This window comes from Notamacropus eugenii, chromosome 2 (genome assembly GCF_028372415.1).
Source record: "Notamacropus eugenii isolate mMacEug1 chromosome 2, mMacEug1.pri_v2, whole genome shotgun sequence".
In the NCBI taxonomy this organism is placed as follows: Eukaryota; Metazoa; Chordata; class Mammalia; order Diprotodontia; family Macropodidae; genus Notamacropus; species Notamacropus eugenii.
In genome coordinates, this window is record NC_092873.1 from 65,718,888 (window position 1) to 65,741,099 (window position 22,212).

Here is a 22,212-nt window from a genome sequence, read left to right on the forward strand (position 1 = left end):
GGCATTTGGAACATATAATTTTATTTCTGATAATAGCTTATTGTCATAACTACTTTCAGTATAATATAGCTTTCTAGTTTATCCCTTTATATATATTTTTTGAATATGTGTTTTTACTTTGGTAGCATGATAGGAAACACCTTTTTTGGATTCATTTGTACATGGTAGAATGTTTCCATTTCCTCAGTTTTATGCGTCTTTGGTTTTTTTAATGTGTTTCTTATAAGCAACAGAATGAAGGGTTTTGTTTTCTTATCCAATCTGTCACTCTTTTAAATTTTATTAGATTTTAATCCATTTACATTTAAAGTTATAAGAGCTACATTTTATGTTTTCCTCCATCTGTCTCCATTTTTTTTTACAACTTAGGATTGTTTTTCCTCTTCTGTTGTTAACACAGTGTTATTTTCCTTCAGTTACTTTAATCATTTTTTCTCAATGTGGCCTTGTTCCCAGTGGATATCTTCCTGCCACCTCTGATACCTTTTTCTCTTGTTGTGACTTTCTGTTTAGGGTTCGGTTTTTTAGTTCTTGTCTCTTACTTTAATCTGATTATATAGTTCTCCTTCTGTTTTCTTCTCAGTCAGGTGTATTTCCCTTTCCTCCTTCCCCTTAAACTTGGCCAACTCTTCATTAGTTATTTGAAAATATATTTTTATTTATTTCATAAAATATCTCCTAATAACATTTAAAATTTTTTGATGTTTTTTTTCATTAAGTTCAAATTTCTCTCTCTGCTTGTTTCTCTTTTCCTCCACCTTGAAAGGGCAAGCAATATATCAGTTATGTATGTGAAGTAATGCAGAGCACATTTCTATATTAGTCATGCAAACACATACACATACACAGACACACAAAAAGAAAAAACAAAATGACAAAAGTCTACTTGAATTTGCACATAGAATTCATCAGTTCTCTCTCTGGAAGTGGATAGCATTTTTCCTCATGGGTCCTTTGGAATTGTCTTCGATCATTGTCTTAGTCAAAGTAATCTTTCACAGTTGATCATCCTTATGATAGTGTTGTTGCCCTGTACAATGTTCTCTTGATTCTGCTCACTTTATTTTGCATCAACTCATATGACACTTCCCAGGTTTTCCTGAAAGCATCCTGCTCATTATTTCTTATAGCACAGTAGTATTCCATCACAACTCGTTCAGCCTTTCCCCAATTGATGGGCATCCCCTCAATTTCTATTTCTTTGCCTCTACAAAAAGAGTTGCCATAAATATTTTTCTACATATATTCCCTCCACTTCCTTCTCTTTTTAAAAATTTCTTTGGAATACAGACCTAGTAATGGTATTCTTGGATAAAAGGGCATGCACAATTTTATAGCCCTTTAGGTATAATTCTAAATTGGTCACCAGAACGGTTTGCCTGGTTCACAACCCCACCAACAGTGCATTAGTTAACCAATTTTTCTACATCACCTCCAACATTCATCAGTTTCATTTTCTGTCCTGGTAACCAACCCAATAGTTGTGGATTGGTATCTCAAAGCTATTTTAATGTGCATTTCTCTAATCAGCAGTGATTTAGAGCATTTTTTCATGTAACTATCGATTACTTTGATTTTTACTCTGAAAACCATCTCTTCACATCCTTTGTCCATTTGTCAACTGGAGAATGACTCATTTTAGAAAATAAATTTGACTCAATTCCCTATGTACTGGAGAAATGAGGATTTTATCAGAAAAAAAAACTTGCTGCAAAATAATTTTCCCTGTTTTCTGGTTTCCTTCTAATTGTGGTTGTAAAAGTTTTGTTTGCATAAACGTTTTGTAATTTCATGTAATCAAAAGTATCTATTTAACTTCCCAGAATTACACAGCCTGGTGATGCAATGGATAGAGTGACAGTCATGGAGTCAGGAAGACATTTTTCCATGACTTCAACTCTGGCCTCATACACTTACTAAACCAGTTTGCTTCAGTCTCCCCATCTGCAAAATGAGCTGCGAAAGGAATGGCAAACCACTTCAGTATTGTTGCTAAGAAACTTCAAATGACATCACAAAAAAATGGATACAATCAAAATGAAAAACAATAAAAATTCCCTCTCTCTTGTTTAGCCATATCTTCCCTTATCCTGTACCTTACAGGTACATTTTTGATGTTTCTCTAATGGACTTAATGATATTGCTATGTCTAAATAATTTATCCCTTTTAACCTTATCCTAGTATATGGTGTGAGATACTGTTCTATCCCCATTTTCTGTCAAATTGCTATCCTCTTTCCCCCAAAAATTTTGTCAACTACTAAGTTCTTACACCCAATGCCTGGATCTTTGAATTTATCAAACACTAGATTGCCATTGTCTTTTATTACTGTGTATTGCATACTTAATCTATTTTATCAGTCCGCCACTCTATTTCTTAACCAGTACCAGATTATTTTGATGATTTCTCTTTTGCAATATAGTATGAAATTAAAAAAAAAAGATTCCCTTGATATTCTTGACCTTTTGTTCCTTCAGATGAATTTTGTTACTGTTTTTTCCCAGCTTTATAAACAATTTTTGGTAGTTTGATTTTTATGACACTAAATAAGTAAATTAACTTAGGGAAAATTGTTATTTTAATTATATTGGTGTAACTTACTTATGAGCAAATATTATTTTTTCCAGTTATTTATATTTGTCTTTATTTGTGGGGAAAGTGTTTTGTAATCGTGTTCACATAGCTCCTGAGTTTGTCTTGGCAGGTAGTGATTTGTATTATCTACAGTTGTTTTAAGTGGGATTTATCTTTCTGTCTCTTCCTGCTGGACTTTCTTGGTTGCATGCAGAAATGTTGATTATTTGTGGGTTTATTTTTGTCCCGCAGCTTTGACGAAGTTGTTAATTATTTCCACTTATTTTTAGTTGATTCTCTAGGGTTCTCTAAGTATATCTTCATATCATCTGCAAAAAGTTAAAGTTTTGTTTCCTTATTGGCTATTTTTATTTCTTTAATTTATTTTTCTCCTGTCTCATTGCTATAGATATCATTTCTAGTACAATGTTGAATAACAGTGGAAATAATGGACATCCTTGCTTCACCTATGATCTTTTTAGGAAGGCTTCAAGTTTATCCCTATTAATTAACCAATTAATGATTGCTCTTGGTTTTAGATACTACATAAAGGCTCCAATGATTTTTACACTGTCTAATTTTTTTTTATGGGAATGAGCGATGTATTATTGCCAAAGGTCTTTTCTCCATCTATTGAGAAAATCATGGGGTTTTTGTTATTAATATGATCAATTATGCTGATAGTTTTCTTAATGTCGAATCTGTCCTCCCTTCCTGGTATGAATTCCATCTGGTCATAAGATATGATCTTTGTGATATGTTGCTATAATCTCATTGCAAGCATTTTATTTTAAAATGTTTGCATAAATATTCATTAATGAAATTGGTCTACAGTTTTCTTTCTCTATTTTGGGTCTCCTTGGTTTAGGAATCAAAACCAATATTTGGGTCATACCAAGTATTTGGCAGGACCCCCTCTTTACCTTTTTTCCCCAAATAATTTATATATTACGGGGCTTAATCATTCTTTAAATGTTGGTAGACTTCATTTGTGAATCCATTTAGTGCTAGAAAATTTTTCTTAGGGGACTCATTGATGGCTTTTTTGACTTCTTTTTCTAAAGAAGGAGTTATTTAGGTATTTTGTTTCCTCTTCTGTTAAACTGATCAGTTTATATTTTTAGAAATATTCATCCATTTCGTTTAGTTATCAGTGTTACTGACATACGATTGGGCAAAATAACTCCTAGTAATTTATTTAATTTTATCTTCATTAGTGGTGCATTCCTTTTTTTTTTTTTTAATTTGCATGCTAGTAATTTAGTTTTCTTTCTTTTAAAAAAATGAAATTAATCCAGAATTTATCTATTTTGTTACGTATTTTGTGTTGTCAACTCCTGGTATTATTTATTAGTTCATTTTTTATTTCAATTTTTATTAATCTCTATGTCGCTTCTTCATATTTCCATTTTGGTATTTAATTAAGAGTTTTTAATTTCTTCTTGTTTGTCTTCTCTTCAATAAAATTATTGTTTCTATGATTTTCTTTGACCTATTCGTTCCTTCGGATTAGGATTATTTAGTTTCAGATTAATTTTAATCTATATCCTCATAACCCTTTATTAAATGCAATTTTATTGCATTATAGTATGAAAAGGGTGCACTTGATATTTCTGCTTTTCTGCATGTTTCTTACATTTGTGTGCCCTAATACATGTTCAAATTTTTGCCAAAATGCCATGTACACCTGAGAAAAAAGTATACTTTTTTCCCATTCCCACTTATTTTTTCCAAATTTCTGTCATATCTAACTTTTCTAAAATTTTATTCATCTTCTTAGCTTCTTTTTTATTTATTTTATGATAAAAACGATCTCATCTATCTCTGAGAAGGAAAAATCAAGGTCTCCCACTAGTATACTCATGCTATTTTTTCCTGTAATTCATTTGAAATTTTCTTTGATAATTTGGATGTTATGTCATTTGATGTACACACACACACACACACACGGATGTGTGTATATATGTATATGTGTGTACATATATGTATATATGTATTTGATGTATACATACATATATGTATGCATATATATATATATATATCACTGATATTACTTCATTATCTATGGTGCCTTTTAGCAAGATGTACTTTTCCTGCTTATCTCTTTTAATTAGGTCAATTTTTGCTTTTGGTTTGTCTGAGATCATGCTTATTATCCCTATATTTTTTTTAATTTCAGCTGAAGCATAATAGATACTTTCCCAGTCTTTTATTTTATCTCTATTTTGTCTCTGTTTCAGTTGTGTTTCTTGCAAACAACATATTGTTAGTCTGGTTTCTAATCCATCCTGTTATCCACTTCCATTTTAAGGGTGAATATGTCTCATTCATATTCACAATCATAGTTATCAACTGTACATTTGTGGACATCCTATATTCTTTTTTTTATCCTTCCCTTTTTATTCAGTCCCTCCTCTCCAGTCTGTTCTCCTTCAGATCACAAGCTTTCTTTATTTGCTCTCCCTTTTATCACCATCGTCTTTTTTTATCCTCTTCCCATCCTACTTCACTATTGGGCAAGATATATTTCCATACCTAATGGGGTGTTTGCATACATGCATACATACATACATACACACATATGTTTCTTTTCCCTCTCTGAACCAATTCAGATGGGAGTGAATTTCAAGTTTTGTCTGCCTTCCATACCATTTTCCCCTCCACCATAAAACCTCTTCCTTATGTGCTTTTCTAATGTGAAATAATTTCCCCCATTTTTCATTTCCCTTACTCTATATCCCAGTTTAACCCTCTCTCTTGCTCATCCATTTTATTTGATTACCTAAACATAATCAACTCACTCCTGTGCCCGTTGTCTATGTAGAGTCCTAACTGTCATTATAATGATGAAGTTCTAAGGAATTACATGTATCATCCTCCTATGTACGGATATAAATAGTTTAACCTTATTGAGTTCCTTCTGATTTACCTTTCATGCTTTTAAGCACTTTTTGAGTCTTGTTTTTGAAAGTCAAATTTTCTATTCAGCACTGGTATTTGTATCAGGAATACTTAAAAATCCTCTATTTCACTGAATTTACATTTTTCCTTTGAAACATTATGCTCAAGTTTTGCTGAGGAGGTTAGTCTTCATTGTAACAACAATTTTGTCTTATGAACTATCATACTTCAAGTCTACTACTCCTTTAACATGGTAGCTGCTAAATCTTGAGTGATCATGATTGTGCCTCCACAATATTTGATTGGCTTCTTTCTGGCTAGTTAAAGTGTTTTCTCTTTGACTTGGGAATTCTGAAATTTGCTAGAGTATTCTTGAGAGTTTTCGTTTTCGATATCTTTCAGGTTATTGTTAGTGACTTCTTTCTATTTCACTTTACTCTCTAATTCTAGGATGTTTGGTCAATTTTCATTTATAATTTCTTGAAATGTGAAGTCTAGAATCTTTCTTTGATCGTGGCTTTGAAGTAATCTAATAATTCTCAAATTATCTCTCTTTAATCTGTTTTCCAGGTCAGTTTTATTTTTTGCAATGAGAAGTTTCATATTTGCTTCTATTTTTCTCTTTTTGATTTTGTTTTACTGTTTCTTAATTTTTCAAGAAGTTTAAGCTTCCACTTGTCCCATTTTAACTTAAAGGAGTTATTTTCTTCAGTGAGCTTCTGTTTTGTTTTTTTTTTCCAGTTTGGTCAATTTGTCTTTTTAAGGTATTATTTTCTTTAGTATTTAATATACCTCTTTAACCTAGTTGTTCATTGCCTTTTCATAGGTTTTCTGCATCAGTTTCATTTTTTGAACAACTTTTTCCTCTAGCACTCTTATTTGATTGAAAGTTTTTTTTCAGTTATTCTAAAAATTCTTGTTGGACTTGTGACAATTCATTTTTTTTCCTTGAGGCTTTGCAACTTTTTAGACTTTGGAAATTGTATCTATCTTCCTTGTCATCATAAGTAGCATTTTATGGTCAAGTTCTTGTTGTTGCTTGTCATTTTTCCATTATACTTCTTGAATTTGAACTTTATATTACCATCCCTGGCTTTGGAGGGGGTGGAGCATTGGCTGGGACATTGCAGGCAGTGGGACACTGTCCCAAGCTTCTGTCTATTTTTCACTGCTGTTTGAAGAGCTAGTTCTACAGGTTCAGAAATTTTGGATTCTTCCAAGGTAGTAATATCTGGTGAGAGATATGGTCAACATTTTCCTGGTCTGGGCTGTGGTCCTTATGCAGGAAGGATCCCTGATCCCTTTCAGCTTCAAGTGATACTGTTCCTCAAGGCCCCTGCTGCATTGTGACCAATAGTACTCATTTCTATCCTTGAACAGTGACCCACAAGTGGGTGTGGGCAATGGAGTTGCCAGGGTCCTTTCCAGTACCCTATTCTAGCACAAAGGTACTCTGCAATTTCTTTCTGACAAGTTACCATATTCCTTTACCATCTTAGATTTGAGAGCTCACAGAATTGCTGCTGCTGCTACTGCCACTAAGTCCTACTTCAATGTTGCATCTACCTGGGCTCTGGGCCAGCACCTACCTTCATGTCACAAATCTCTCCTTCCAACCTTCTAAGTTATCTTAGATTGGAAAAATGTCTCATATTCATGTTGTTGCTGTTGGCTCTGCCAATTAAGAATTTGATTTGAGACATTATCTAAAGGTTGTTTGGGGGACGATATTGGAAGAACTCAGCCAAAGTGCTTCCTCTACTCTGTTATCTTGGCTTTCCAACCTTCATCAATTATTTTTATTTTATTTTTCACCCCTTTTCAGAAAGGATTTCTCTTACTCTCTTAATTATCCACCTACTCTTGTCTACTCCTCACCTTCATTCTCTGATTCATGACAACTATAATTCTCTCTCTCTCTCTCTCTCTCTCTCTCTCTCTCTCTCTCTCTCTCTCATCAGAGTGCCCTTCCCGCCAATTTTTTGAACCTTCAGTTTTTGCCAAAGCTCAGTTCAAGAATCACCTCCTAAAAAGCCTATTCTGATCTCTTCTTACCCCCATTTGCTACTACCCACACAGTGGAAAAAATAGCTGGTATATATGTATATATAGATATAGATATAGATATAGATGTGTGTATGTATATATGCATATATATGTGTGTGTGTATGTGTTATATGTATACACACATGTGTATATAATATATATATATGTTGAGTAACTCTAATATCATATAAGACCTTTAAAAGCAGATAATGTTTCATTTTTGTCTTTGTACCCAAGTAACTAGAATAGTGTCTAGCACATAATCAACATCTAATAAATATTTATTAGGTAAATAAATGAGTCCACTTTCACTGAAAATCAGTTAGTAGCCTGGATTCTCTAAAGATAAATTATAGTTATACATGAATGACATTTGAGAGCTCATACAATGAAGTTTAAAATTCAATCAAAGTTACATACAGGAATAAGATCTGTGTGGTGAAGTAAAAATAGTCAAAATGCATCCATTACATCAAAAAGATGTATAAAGTACTCAGAGCTATTCATGTGTGACTGCAACACAAAAGGAAAGAAAGCTGAAATCAATGCCAAAAACAGCAACTGACCATCAACATTAGCTCATTTCCTCATTTTTCCCCAAAGCTAAAAAATACATTTTTACTATTTGAAAATATTTCTTAATCTCTCTACCATATTAAAGGGACTATGTTGTTGCTGGGGAGATATAAAAGCATACTGAATCCATCAGTCTAGTTATATCTCCATAGAGCAGTTAGCTGTATTGTCCTTTATATCCCCTGACCTACTTTAAAAAGAATGTAAGCCATCCTTTTATTCATGTTCAAAAATCATCTGCTCAAAGACATCATTCCTTGTTGATGCAGAATGACTGTAAGTCTCATTCAAAATCAACAATTCCTCTTCATTACACAGTGAAAATTATTTAGCAATAATGTTCTCCAATTAGTAAAGGAATTTTTCCATAGATTGTATTTCCAGTCCTGTTAATCTGGGACACCAACAATTGATATTTTATGAAGAAAAATATCTAGGATAATTTTCAGAAAAGGTAATGAAATCATTGCTCATAACAAACCATTAATGATGGTGATGATGGTGATGATAAAGATCACTCATACTTGTGTTTTGTTCTCTTTTGTAAAGCTTTATATGAACATTATCTGCTTTTTTCAGTTTCCCTGGGATGTGCAGATATTCCTTAGTATCAGAGAACCTTCAAATTGGAAGAGATGTTGGAAGGCATAAAATCACAATCCTAGGATGTTAGAACTGGAAGGGAATTTGGAAATCATCTAGGTTTTGAAATGTTGAGTACTGGAGGGGTTATGACAAGTACACAAGCATATTGGTGGTGAACCTGCAAATTGGCATAACCATTTTGGAAAGCAACTCAGAACTATGCAAACAGAGTGATCAAAATGTCCATATGCTTTAACCTAGAGATTCTATTGATAGGTATCTACCCCAATGAGGTGACTGGCCAAAAACAAAAGTTACATATGCATAGATATATTTATAGCATCATGTCTTATTATATCAAAGAACAGAAAACAAGGTGTGGTTGATGTATAAACAAAAGATATTAGTAAAATTTATTATAAATAAATTATGTAGTTTAACCCCAAAATTTCAGAAATAAAGAAGTGAAGGTCAAAAGAGAAGTAATTTGTACTGTCAGACCGCTAGTAAATGAAGGACATAGAATTCAAAGAAATTTCCTGATGCATAACCCAGTCCTCTTTCCATTATGACATCATGTCATCTCTTTAACATGACATTTTAGGATATGAAATTATCAAAACTATCATCCAAAGATAATTTTTCATCTGCATATACTAATGTTTGTGTGTTTATATACATACATACATATGTGCTTATATATGCTTCTAAATATTATCCACATATATACATGCATGTCATCATAAATATACATAATTGTACTTACACAACACATAAGTATCTATCCATATTTTGTACATGCATAACTAATCATATAATATGCATATGTGCATATTTGTTCATACATAATTAATAATATAATACGCATAACACATAATATAACCTATACCATACACACATATTTTATATACAGTGATATATAAACACATGGATGTACATAACATATACACACTCTATTGGAAGCATAGTAGATAAGGATTAGCTTTGGAGTTACAAAAGTCTGAGTTCAAGTTCTATTTCTGATTTACACTGCATTTTTTTTTTTTTTACTGTGGTCCCATCCCTTAACCTTTCAGACCCCAGGAAACTCTCTTTATTGTAAGCTGGAGGGCAAGTGCTGCTCTAGATTGACAAAGGGAGTTCACACACCTGAAATTCCCTCACTAACGAAATTACCAGAAGGTCTGGACAAAACCCCAAACCTTCACATCCTCATACATTTGCCTGCTCCATAATAGTTAACTATGTAATATAACAGCCAGAAATTTCCCTGGGATCTTCAACTGCAATAACCAGAAGCATAGGATTCAAAATAGGGATTTTCTTATGACAACTTAAGCAAGTCCCATCACACCCAAAGCATCATGGTCAGTGTGACACCACATTTTCAGAGAGATAACAATAAGCTATAGGATGGTCAGAACAATGAGGAGTATCGAAACCATTTCAAACACTTCAGTTCCCCTTTACCCAGAACCATGGAGATAACAAAACTTCTTCACAAGATTTAAAGTCTTCGGGATAGGCAAAAAGAAGGGAGTTTATACTGTGGTCCATACTTGTGAATCTCAAGTGGAGAGAGATAAGATTGATTTTTCACTGGTACTTCATTGTTACATTTTTTACTTGAAGGTACTAGAGAATCTTAGACTGGAGATGGGTAATATGTGTGTGGGTGCGTGTATGTGTGAGTGTGTGTGTGTGTGTGTGTGACATAACTAGAGATATTCTGGCTGGATGCACCACTTTGTTAATGCTGTTCTAGAAGACATTTATGTTCTAGATAAGGATATTCTTGAATAAACTCTAAAGCCTCTTCCAACACTGCAATTCTATGATTGAATGTGTGTTGGAATCCTGGCATCTTGGCACTTCTAGTGCCATGTAGCATTTTGCATAAATATGTACATATGCACAGACAAAAATATATGGTGCCATTTGACCTTAGATGTATATACATATATATGTGTATGTATATGTATGTATGTATACATACATATAGTGGCATATAGCACTTAAGTGTCATCATTGGAAAAGAGAAACAGGTAAAGAGAGATAGAGTGAGAGATGGAGAAATAGAGGGAAAGAGAGAGACAGAGGTAAGCAAGGGGAGAGAGGGAAGTAAAGGTAGAATGGGGAGAGGGAGGAAAAAAGGAGAGTGGGAAAAGGAAGGCAAAGATGGCAAGACAGCTGTATGTAGGTGGAGATTTGTGTGTAAATATCCATACAGTCATTCAAATCACATGGCACTTTTCAGTAGAGATGGGAACCTCATGAAGTCAAATGGCAATTGGGAAATCTAACACTCTAAACAGTGGTAGTCACTCCGTTTTTCGAAACTGTCTTTTTTTTTTTTTTTTTGACATTTGTTACACAGGATTTCTAGTAAGGGTGTGAGAACCCCTTTGCAATGAACAGGTTCACTATGTGGCTACCAATGGAATCCACGGGAAAGAATAGGCAGGTTTCCTGTGAACGTGTTGGAAATTTTCTACCTCGCTAAATAAAAGCTTCCTTGAGACCAGGGGCTCCTCTTCAGAACTAGCGTAAGCACCAGCTCTGCTCTTCTTCTTAATTTTCCTTCTATTTCCCTCAGTTAATGACTCTTCTATGGAATCACTGTGTTATTGCTCTGTATGTATTTTGTATTTTCTTACTTGTGCAATAAAACTGTTTGCATCTCCAGTACCTAGAAGAATAGCATGAATGTAGTAGGTACCTAGTAATGTGGGATGAATTAAGCAAAAAATCAGATTTACATCTAGCCAGTTATTATCTTCTTTAGCAAATCTATCTGTCTTTATTGAATCCAACACTTTAGAGCCTTATTGCCCATCACTTCCAGCTTTCAAAGATGGTTGTGGGTGACCACCAGAATTTTTCATCTCAGGATTTCCCACTGGTGGATTTTTCACTTAACAAGAACCAGAAATTGTCATGAAAATTAAACTGCTTAGGATGTGATCATCTGGGCATTAAGTCAGAGACATGAGAAACACTGTATGGGGTGGTGGTGGTGGATTTTCTGGTAAAAGGGATGATCCCACATCATTATAATGAGAAAACTTGGTTCTGAAAGAGATGTAAAAGCAGACCTCCCTCTTTCTTTGGCAGAGGGTTGGGGGTGTGGAGAAGGAATGTTACATGAACTGTCAGCTTCAGTTGATGCATTGGTTAGTTTCACTGTGCTCCCTGCCTCCTGCCTTCTCAACCCCTCACCCCCTGCCATTGCTTTTACTCTTTGTCACCACGAATAGCTCTCTGAGTAGGAGTCATACATTCCTAAAAGGAGAGGGCTCTTTTGAAAGAGAGATCAATATATTTTTTTTACAGGTGAAGATCACATTCCTTCATACAAAGAGACTACAGTTTTATTAGTGCTTCAGGTACCTGGTGGACCAATTAGCCTTTGTAACAAGCCACCCATACTTAGAGAGAGAGAGAGAAAAAAATCCAGATGGCAGTATTATAGATCATTCCTAGGTCTGAATAAACACTGGAAATATCTGTTCAGCAGTAGGATCACTATTTCTCAATGGCATTATTTTTTTTAAACAATTGGTTACACAGGGTTTATAGTAAGGGTGTAGGACATTTACCAAGTAGCCACCTTTATAGGAATGGCTTTGAATCCCAATTTGTTAAGAATTTGCATTTAGGTTTATTTTTAAGATAGCACGGCTTTAGAGGGGCTCTGCAAGGTGAATAATTAGTAAGCAGCTTTGTGTAGGCAGCAAATGTGTGGTGTTACTTTATTAGGGGAACAGCACCCCTTAGTGTCTAATTCCATGAATGGCAGAGTATTTCTTGAGAGCTTTCTTCCTTATGAGAGCCCTGTGTAACATGTGCTAAGAAGAGTCTGTATTGTAGAAGAATGTATTCCAAAGCATCTGGCTCCTGGGCCTTCCATGCCACCCCTCTCCCAACATTCTCAGTCAGGGACCTGACCTCATACTTCACAAAAATAATGGAAGCCATTCACAGAGATCCACTTCTCTACACTCCTTATCTCACATCACTCAGAAATCTCCTCCCCACCCCCTACTGTTGAGGAGAGTGTGGTTCATCAGATTCAATTATTAAATTTTAAGCTAGAGCATTTTGCCTTGGAGATCAAGACATAAGAGCATAATTTCTTGTTTTGTTGACTTAAAGGGTGGTGATGGGTCCTTGACAGAAATAGAGAAATTTAGTAAAGGGGAAAGGAAAGGATAAGGAATTCTCTTTCTGACATGTTGAGTTTGAGACAACTTAAGAGACATCAAATTGGAAACAGCTAATTCCACTGAATTCACTGAGCACTTCTAGGGAGTACTCTTACCTCTGTTGTGACCTAGGGCTTGGCCTAGCCTGCATCTTCCCCTTAGAGTGCTAGGTATAAACCTTCCTTAAGGCCCTACAGAGATTTTCTTTTCTCTGATACTATCAGTTCAGGGTTCCATTATATTACATAGCCTCCTTCTCCACTTGGCCATTAGTGACTAGTCTCCAGTTCCATTTAACCAAGTAGCCTGAATTAGCTATTACAGAGGGAGTAAAATATTGGAATTAAACTCAAAATTCTGGAGAAATACTGCCCTCTGTATGACCTGGGGATAACGGACTCAGACCACACAATTTCTACATAGCATTCACCCCACCAAGTTCACATCCAAATGTGGTATAGTGGATGGAAAATCCACATATTAGCTCTGGCTGAGTTGGGGGCCAATTCCTACCCTCAAGATAGCAATGCTAGACTGACAGGATGTTAATCATGGACCTTACCCCTGGATTGTCTTCTGGTTTGCTCTCCTGAGCTTTTTAAACTCACAAGGTCATAATGATTGTCAGTCTCCTTCACCTGAAAGTAGAAAACAAAGGACTCAGAATGTGCAGAAACTGAACCAGGGTCATGTATTCCCAGCCTCATCCTGGCTCTGGGTAAGAGAGAGTCCAAGGACTCTTTCACACTCAGAAGCTTTGATCAGTCCATGGTCATTCTCCAAAGAAAGAAAATCTGTTAACACTGGAGCTGAGAGATTTTATTCACATTGACTAGCGCATCTTTGGAGACAGCCTACCACAGAGCCGCTAACCAGTCTGACCCCTCATCACGGGGTTAGCATTTGAGAACTAGTTAAAGAATATATGTGGGTGAAGACGGTGGAGGGGAAGCAGGGACCTGATTGAGTTCTTCCCCCAAACTCCTCAAAATACCTGTAAGAAATTGCTCTGGATGAATTCTAGAGCAGTACAAGCCACAAGGTGACAGAGTGAAACATAATTCCAGCCCAAAATAATCTGGAAGGATTACAGGAGGGGTCTATCGTACCAGGGTCAGAGTGGAGTGTGGCCCACACTGCACTGGTACAAAGGAGACAGGAGCAGGCTTCAGCGCACTGAATCACTGGTAGTTGCTTTGGTACCTGGACTTCTCAACCTGTAAACACCAGGGACAGCTTTAAATGTTATTGAGAAAGCTCTATCACCTGGGTGAGAGGGGAGCATGCTCCAGGGCTGGGTGCTTCTGCAGCTCACAGCCTAAGAACAAAGGGGGAATTGAGCACCTGATCTGGGTCCCTAACCTGAGTGTCAGTCCTAGAGTGGGGAGGAGCTGGTGGCAGTGATGCCACTTTGATCATGCCACTTTGGAGGAACTGCAAACTTGCAGGTGCCTGGAGATATCTCTGGGGATAGCTGTGCAGGGCCTCTAGAGCTTGGGGTAGTACACTCTCAACTTAACAAAGAACTCGAAGATCAGGTGATTATCTGGGAAAATGTCCCAAAGGGGGACTTTCTGTGGAAAAAAAAGACTGTGGAAGGTCACTTTCTTGGTGAAAAAGTATTTTCTTCCATTGTTTCAGATGAGGAAGATCAAAGCATACAACCAGAAGAAGAAGTAGGGTCAAAGAAAAGAGGTCATAGCCTACAAAAAAAATATGAGATGGTTGCAGAGCATGGAGGAGCTCAAGAAAAGTTTTGAAAATGGGGTAGCATAGGGGGAGTAGGGATTGGGAAGAGATATGAGAGCAATGCAGAAGAATTATGGGGAATAGGCTGGCAGCTTGCTAGAGGAGAACCAGGAGGATACTAAGAAAAATGGGAACTTTAAAAGCACACTGGTCCAAGTGGCAGAGGAAATCCAGGTGTCCAGTGAAGAGAAGAATGGCTTGGAGGACAGCTTTGGGCAGGTGCTCAGTGAAAAAAAGAGTACCTTGGGAATTGGAAAGGAGCAGGTGTAAGTTGGTGACTTTGTGAGATATCAAGAAATTATAAAACAAAATCAAAATTATGAAAAAATAGAAGACAGTGTGAAATATCTCCTTGGAAAAACAACTGACCTGGAAAACAGATTGAGGAGAGACAATTAAAAATTTTTTGGTTTACCTGAAAACTATGATCAGCAAAAGAGCCTAGGCATCATCTTACAAGAAATTATCAAGGAAAATTGCCCTGATGTTTTAGAACTAGTGAATAAAATAGAGTGGAAAGAATCTACCAATCACCTCCTGAAAGAGACTACAAATGGAAAACTCCTAGGAATATTGTAGCCAAATTTCAGAGTTCCAAGTTAAGGAGGAAATATTACAAGCAGCCAGAAAGAAACAATCAAGTATTGTGGAAAAACAATCAGGATAACACAGGATTTAACAGTTTATACACTAAGGGATCAGAGGACTTGGAATATGATATTCCAGAGGTCAAAGGAGCTGGGACTAAAACCAAGAATTACCTACCCAACAAAGCTGAGTATAATACTTCAGGGGAAAAAATGGAATTTCAGTGAAATGGAGCATTTCCAACAAGCATTCTTCTTGGAAAGACCTGAACAGGGAGGGGGAGGGGGGTGGTGTGGAACCAAAATAGCAGAGTAGAAGGATGGGCCTGTAGAAGCTCACATGCATAGTCCATAAAATTTCTGTAAAAATGACACTAAACAAATTCTAGAGCAGCAGAAGCCACAAAATGACAGAGTGAAAGAGATTCCCAACCCAAGGCAGCCTGGAAGGCCAAGAGGAAAAGGCTATTGCACCAGGCATGGAGCAGAGAGCAACCTGGCTTTGACCGCACCACAGGGACAGGACTTGAACAGCCTTCATGGTGCATGGAATCCCTGGAAGCAGCTGCAGTTCCCAGATCCCTCAACCCACAAATGCCAAAAGCAGCTTCAAAGGTCAGTGAGAAAGCTCTTTCACCTGCATGACAAGGGAACGTGTTCTGGCCTTGGCAGTCCCAGGGCAGCAGTGGTCACTATGACTCAGTGTCCATTTTATGAGCCTGCAGCTTAAGGCTCCTGGGGGAATCATGCAGATGATCTGAATCTCAGCCTTGAGAAAAATCCCTGGGAGAAGAGGAGCTATGGTTAGACTGGTGGAGCTGGTGGAGGCTCTGGAGAAGGAATTCTACTCACAGATCCTGGGCAGAACAGAGTGCTTGTGGTTGCTTGCAGACCAGAGTGTAGGCCATGAAAGCAGTAAACTCCTCTCCCTTGATTGTGCCACCTTGGAGGAACTGAGAACATACAGGTCCCCAGAGCACACTCTCCTCTAGACAAAGGACTCAAAAGTCAAGTAACTGGCTAGGAAAATGTCCAAAAAAAGGGGAAAAATAAGACTACAGAAGGCTCTTTTGTTGATGAACAGGTATTTTCTTCCATCCTTTCAGATGAGGAAGAACAATGCATACCATCAGAGGAAGACATAAAAGTCAAGGCATCCGAAACCTCCAAAATAAATATGCAATGGTCTCAGGCCATGGAAGAGCTCAAAAAGGATTTTGAAAATCAGGTAAGAGAGGTGGAGGAAAAATGTGAGAAGAGAAATGATAACGATGCAAGAAAATCATGAAAAGGAGTAAACAATTCACTAAAAGAGAACCAAAAAATGCTGAAGAAAATAACACTTAAAAATAGGCTAACTCAATTGGCAAAAGAGGTCCAAAGAGCTAATGAGGAGAAGAATGCTTTTAAAAGAAGAATTAGCCAAATGGAAAAGGAGGTTAACAAGCTCACTGAAGAAAATAATTCTATAAAAATTAAAATGGAGCAGATGGAAGCTAATGACTTTATGAGAAACCAAGAAATTACAAAACAAAACCAAAAGAATGAAAAATAGAAGACAATGTGAAATATCTTATTGGAAAAACAACTGATCTGGAAAATAGACCCAGAAGAGACAATTTAAAAATGATGGGATTAGGGGGGCAGAGCCAAGATGGTGGAGTAGAAAGACACACATAGGCAGGGTCTCCCCCCACAGCCCATAAAATACCTGAAGACAGGGACTCTCAACAAATTTTGGAGCAGCAGAAGTGGAGAACAACAGAGTGGAGGAGATTTCCAGCCCAGGGTGACCTGAAAGGCCCATAGGAAAGGTCACTTGCACCACATGTGGAGCCAAGGGCAGAGCCCAGCCCAGTCTTGGCCGAGCAGTGTGGCGTGACTCTGGGAGGAAGACACCTCAGGGGCAGAATCTCCAGTCACAACAGCGGGTCCTCAGATCACTCAACCCATAGGCACCAAACGTCAGTGATGGGGTGTTATCAGTTGGCCAGGAAGGGAGAAGGGCCTTTCCATAGCTCCAGCAGCAGGCAGCAGCTGCACAGCACCTGGAAGAGACTGCTCCATTGGAGTGTAAAAAACCTTGGGGCCACTGAAGAGCTGAGTGTTACCTCAGCCCTTTGTAGACGCCCTGAGGCAGCTGGTTTTGTCTCACACTGAATGGCTGCCCTGCCCCCACAGCTTGACTGAATTCCAGCCCCCAGTGCTAGGTTGGTGGAACTGGAGGTCAGGTTCCTGTGGAGAGGAACCTCTGCTAAGATTCTGGGCACAAAAATCCTTTCCTGCACCCAGACCAGTACACGTTTGATTGTGCCACCTTGGAAGAACTGATGTCTTACAGATTCCCCAGAGAATACCCTACTCTTGACAAAGGACCAAAACGTTAAGTAACTGGTCAGGAAAACGCCCAAAAAAGGGAAAAAAAATAAGACTATAGAAGGTTACTTTCTTGGTGTCTCCTTCTATATCTCCTCCTATCCTTTCAGATGAGGAAGAACAATGCTTAACATCAGGCAAAGACATAAAATCAAGGTTTCTGCATCCCAAACATTCAAAATTAATTTTTAATGGGCTCAGGCCATGGAAGAGCTCAAAAAGAATTTTGAAAATCAAGTGAGAGAGGTGGAGGAAAAACTGGGAAGAGAAATGAGAGAGATGCAAGAAAAGTATGAAAAGCAGGTCAACACCTTGCTAAAGGAGACCCAAAAAAATGAAGAAAATAACACCCTGAAAAATAGGCTAACTCAATTGGCAAAAGAGTTTCAAAAAGCCAATGAAGAGAAGAATGCTTTAAAAAGCAGAATTAGCCAAATGGAAAAGGAGATTCAAAAGCTCACTGAAGAAAATAGTTCTTTCAAAATTAGGATGGAACAGATGGAGGCTAATGACTTTATGAGAAACCAAGAAATTGCAAAACAAAACCAAAAGAATGAAAAAATGGAAGATAATGTGAAATATCTTATTGGAAAAACAACTGACCTAGAAAATAGATCCAGGAGAGACAATTTAAAAATTATGGGACTACCTGAAAGCCATGATCAAAAAAAGAGACTAGACGTCATGTTTCATAAAATTATCAAGGAAAACTTCCCTGAAATTCTAGAACCAAAGGGCAAAATAAATATTGAAAGAATCCACCTATCACCACTGGAAAGACATCCAAAAAGAGAAACTTGTAGGAATATTGTGGCCAAATTCCAGGTCAAGGATAAAATGCTGCAAGCAGCTAGAAAGAAACAATTCAAGTACTGTGGAAATACAATCAGGATAACACAAGATCTAGTGGCTTCTACATTAAGGGGTCGTAGGGCATGGAATAAGATATTCCAGAAGTCAAAGGAACTAGGATTAAAACCAAGAATCACCCACCCAGCAAAACTGAGTATAATACTTCAGGGGGAAAATGATCTTTCAATGAAATCGAGGACTTTCAAGCATTCTTGATGAAAAGACCAGAGCTGAAAAGAAAATTTGACCTTCAAACACAAGAATCAAGAGAAGCATGAAAGGGCAAACAGCAAAGAGAAGTCATAAGGGACTTACGAAAGTTGAACTGTTTACATTCCTACATGGAAAGACAATATTTGTAACTCTTGAAACTTTTTTCAGTATCTGGGTAGTTGGTGGAATTACACACACACACACACACACACACACACACACACACAGAGAGAGAGAGAGAGAGAGAGAGAGAGAGAGAGAGAGAGACAGAGACAGAGACAGAGACAGAGACAGAGAGACAGAGACAGAGACAGAGAGACAGAGAGACAGATAGAGAGAGAAAGAGTGACAGAGAGACAGAGAGCACAGGGTGAATTGAATAGGATGGGATCATATCTCAAAAAAATGAAATTAAGCAGTGAGAGAGATATATTGGGAGGAGAAAGGGAAAAATGGAATGGGGCAGGTCATCTCTCATAAAAGAGGCAAATAAAAGACTTTTCAATGGAGGGAAAAAGAGGGGAGGTGAGAGAGAAAACATGAAGCTTACTCTCATCACATTCAACTAAAGGAAGGAATAAAATGCACATTCACTCATTTTGGTATGAAAACCTATCTTACAATACAGGAAAGTGGGAGAGAAGGGGATAAGCAGGGTGGAGAGGATGATGGAAGAGAGGGCAGTGGGAGGAGGGAGCAATTTGAAGTCAACACTCTTGGGGAGGGACAGGATCAAAACAGAGAATAGAAGCAATGGAGTGCAGGATAGGATGGAGGGAATTATAGTTAGTCTTACACAACACTATTATTATGGAAGTCATTTGCAAAACTATACAGATATGGTCTATATTGAATTTCCTGCCTTCTCAAAGGGAATTAGTGGAGAGGGAGGGATGGGGAGAAGTTGGAACTCAAAGTTTTAGGAACAACTGCTGAGTATTGTTCTTGCAACTAAGAAATAGAAATACAGATAATGGGGTATAGAAAGTTATCTTGCCCTACAGGACAAAAGAGAAGATGGGGATAAGGGAAGGGAGGGATGTTACAAGAGAGGGCAGATTGGTGATAGGGGAAATTAGAATGCTTGGCATTTGGGGTTGGGGGGAGGGGAGAAATGGAGAGAAAATTTGGAACCCAAGATTTTGTGGAAATGAATATTGAAAAGTTAAATAAATAAATAAAATTTGAAAAATTAAAAATTAAATTAAATTAAAAAATATTTAAAAATGATGGGACTGCTTGAGAGTCATGATCAAAAAAGAGCCTACACATAATCTTTTAGGAAATTATCAAGGAAAACTGCCCTGATATTCTAGAACCAGAAGGCAAAATAAGTATTGAAAGAATCCAACAATCACTCCCTGAAAGAGATCTGAAAAGATAAACTCCTAGGAAGACTGTAGCCAAATTCCAGAGTTCCCAGGTCAAGGAGAAAATATTGCACACAGCTAGAAAGACACAATTCGAGTATTGTGGAAATACAATCATGATAACACAAGATCTAGCAGCTTTTACATTGAGGGATCAAAGGGCTTGGAATATGATATTCTAGAAGTCAAAGGAATTAAGATTAAAACCAAGAATAACCTACCTGGGTAAACGGAGTATAACATTTCGGGGAAAAACTGGTCATTCATTGAAATAGAGGACTTTCAGGCATTCTTTTCTTTAATGTTTATTTATTTATTTTGAGTTTTCAAAATTCTTTTCCACAAAATTTTGTGTTTCAAATTATCTTCCTATCTCTCCCTTCCCCCCACCCAACAGTGTATTGCATTCTAATTGCTTCTTCCCTCAATATGCCCTCCCTTCTATCACTTCCCTTCCTTCCTGTATCCCCATCTTCTCTCTTTTCTTGTAGGGCAAGATAGATTTCTGTACCCCATTACCTGTATTTCTTATTTCCCAGTTTTATGCAAAAACAATTCTCAATATTCATTCCTAAAACTTTGAGTTCCAACTTCTCTCCCTTACTCCCTCCCCACTCATCCCCATTGAGAAGGCAAGCAATTCAATATAGGCGATAGATGTGCAGTTTTGCAAAAGACTTTAATAATAGTCATATTGTGTAAGATAACTCTATTTCCCTCCATTCTATCCTATCCCGCATTTATTCTATTCTCTCTTTTGACCCTGGCCCTCCCCAAAAGTGAGTACTTCTAATTACTCCCTCCTCTGATTTGCCCTCCCTTCTATCATTCCCACTCCACCCCACTTATCCCCTTTCTTTCTCCCCTACTTTCCTATAGTGTAAGATAAATTTTCATACCAAATTGAGTGAGCATGTTACTTCCTCTTTAAGCCAAATGTGAAGAGAGTAAGCTTCACTTTTTCTCCTCTCACATCCCACCTTTTCTCCTCCATTGATTAAGCTTTTTCTTGCCTCTTTTATGAGAGATAATTGGCCCCCTTCTATTTTTCCCTTTCTTCTCCGAATGTATTTCTCCATCAGCCGTTAGTTTTATTTTTTTAGATATCATCTCGCCTTATTGAACTCACCATGTGCGCTCTCTCTCTCTCTCTCTCTCTCTCTCTCTCTCTCTCTCTCTCTCTCTCTCTCTCTCTCCACATATATATATGTATATATATACATATATGTATATATACATACATATATGTGTGTGTACATATATGTATATGTGTGTACATGTGTATATAATCTTTCCAACTTCTGAAATACTGAGAAAAGTTTTAAATTTACAAATATTATCTTTCCAGGTAGGAATGTAAACAGTTCAACTTTTGAAAATCCCTCATGATTTCTCTTTCCTATTTAACTTTTTATACTTCTCTTGATGCTTGCATTTGAAAGTAAAATTTTCTATTCAGTTCTGGTCTTTTCATCAAGGATGATTGAAAGGTCTCTATTTCATTAAATGGCCAATTTTTCTCCTGAAACATTACTCTTAGTTTTGTTGGGTTGGTGATTCTTGGTTTTAATCCTAGTTCCTTTGACTTCTAGAATATTATATTCCAAGCCCTTTGATCCCTTAATGTAGAAGCTGCTAGATCTTGTGTTATCATGATTGCATTTCCACAGTACTCGAATTGTGTCTTTCTAGCTGCATGCAGTATTTTCTCCTTGACCTGGGAACTCTGGAATTTGGCTACAATCTTCCTAGGAGTTTCTATTTTCAGATCTCTTTCAGAGGGTGATTGTTGGATTCTTTCAATATTTATCTCGTCCTCTGGTTCTAAAATCTCAGGACAATTTTCCTTAATAATTTCATGAAAGATGATGTCTAGGCTCATTTTTTGCTCATGACTTTCAGGTAGTCACACAATTTTTAAATTGTCTCTCCTGGATCTATTTTCCAGGTCAGTTGTTTCACCAATGAGACATTTCACATTATCTTTTATTTTTTCATTCTTTTGGTTTTGTTTTGCAATTTCTTGGTTTCTCATAAAGTCATTAGGTTCCATCTACTCCATTTTAATTTTTAAAGAACTATGTTCTTCAGTGATCTTTTGAACCTCCTTTTCTATTTGACTAATTCTTCTTTTAAAAACATTCTGCTTCTTATTGACTTTTTAGACCTCTTTTGCC